This window comes from Octopus bimaculoides, chromosome 28, assembly GCF_001194135.2.
Source record: "Octopus bimaculoides isolate UCB-OBI-ISO-001 chromosome 28, ASM119413v2, whole genome shotgun sequence".
Classification (NCBI taxonomy): domain Eukaryota; kingdom Metazoa; phylum Mollusca; class Cephalopoda; order Octopoda; family Octopodidae; genus Octopus; species Octopus bimaculoides.
The window spans coordinates 5,734,268-5,735,738 of NC_069008.1; the positions used below are offsets into that span (position 1 = coordinate 5,734,268).

The following is a 1,471-nucleotide window of genomic DNA, read 5'->3' on the forward strand; positions in this document are numbered from 1 at the left end:
GTAGGATTTTCGAGCGAGATCGTTGCCAGTGACCCTGGACTGGCTCTTGTGCGGGTGGCACGTAAAATACACCATTTTGAGCGTGGCCGTTGCCAGTACCGCCTGACTGGCCTTCGTGCGGGTGACACGTAAAAGCACCCACTACACTCTCTGAGTGGTTGGCGTTAGGAAGGGCATCCAGCTGTAGAAACTCTGCCAAATCAGATTGGAGCCTGGTGCAGCCATCCGGTTTCACCAGTCCTCAGTCAAACCGTCCAACCCATGCTAGCATGGAAGGCAGATGTTAAACAATGATGATGAAAGGCAAGGATGTGGTCTATAATGATAATGCCTGGAGAAGTAACTTCATCATCCCACAACACTTCTATGTCCTGTAATCTTTTGAACCTTTTTCCATACTTCCACTTCAACAGGTTCAATATCAAACACATCCTGTCTCTTAGATCCTTCCTTTTGTTTCAATTTCACACCCTATTTCTATTTACCCAAGGAATTGCACACCTCACGAACCCCATAGTCCTTGTTTACGTCAACTTTCACAGGAACAAAAAACAACCAGAAACTAATCCAGCTCAGCATATATTAACCTCATCCAGTTACTCTTAATTTTGCTTCGTCTAAGAACAGCCATTGTTTCATGCAGGCTTGTGTTGGTGTGGGTATCTTTCATCTTGTACTTGTTCCAGTCACTCGACTGCAGCCATGCTGGGGTGGCACCACCTAGAGAAACATTTACTCAAATGAATCTACCCCAGTACTCATTTCATCTGTTCCTTTGCTGAACTACTAGGTTACAATGACATAAACATCAGTTGTCAAGTGATGGAGTGGGGGTGGGGGGTGAGAGAGATACACAGGCCTAAAAATATACAAACACACACATATGATGGGCTTCATTCAGTTTCCATCTTCCACATCCACTCATAACGCTTTGGGCAGCCCAATGCTATAGTATAAAACACATGATCAAGGTACCACACTGTGGGACTGAAACCAGAACCATATAGTTGGGAAGCAAGCTTCTGTCTACACAGCCATGCATATTGGTTTTAATAGTTTCATAAAAAAATTCATGCGAAACAAATTCAAAGTCTTGAAGAAATTGTCTTTATTCCAAAAGTATCCCGCAAAAAAGTTAGCTTTGATGTGGTAACATAAACTATAGAGTTGAGAAGTTGTTATCACACACAGTTTTATCTCCTCTCTTGTGTGAATAAATTTACAGTTAGAGAGAGAAAGTCCCTTTTTTTTTTATTTCTTTATTGTCTACAGGGGGCTAAACATAAAGGGGACAAATAAGGACAAAAGAATTAAGTCAATTACATCGACCCCAGTGCATACCTGGTACTTATTTAATCGACCCCAAACGGATGAAAAGCTAAGTCGGCCTCGGTGGAAATTGAACTCAGAATATATGACTGTATGACTGTATGACGCATGCGTACGAACAACCATGCTACATGGCAGTGAA

At 42.3% G+C, this 1,471-nt stretch overlaps 1 protein-coding gene across 2 annotated transcripts in view; it reads left to right on the forward strand.

Moving 5' to 3' along the window:
- Positions 1-1,471, forward strand: part of LOC106880981 (zinc finger protein 91-like) — a 21,113-nt gene that overhangs the window by 11,133 nt on the left and 8,509 nt on the right. The gene's annotated exons all lie outside the window — the stretch shown is intronic.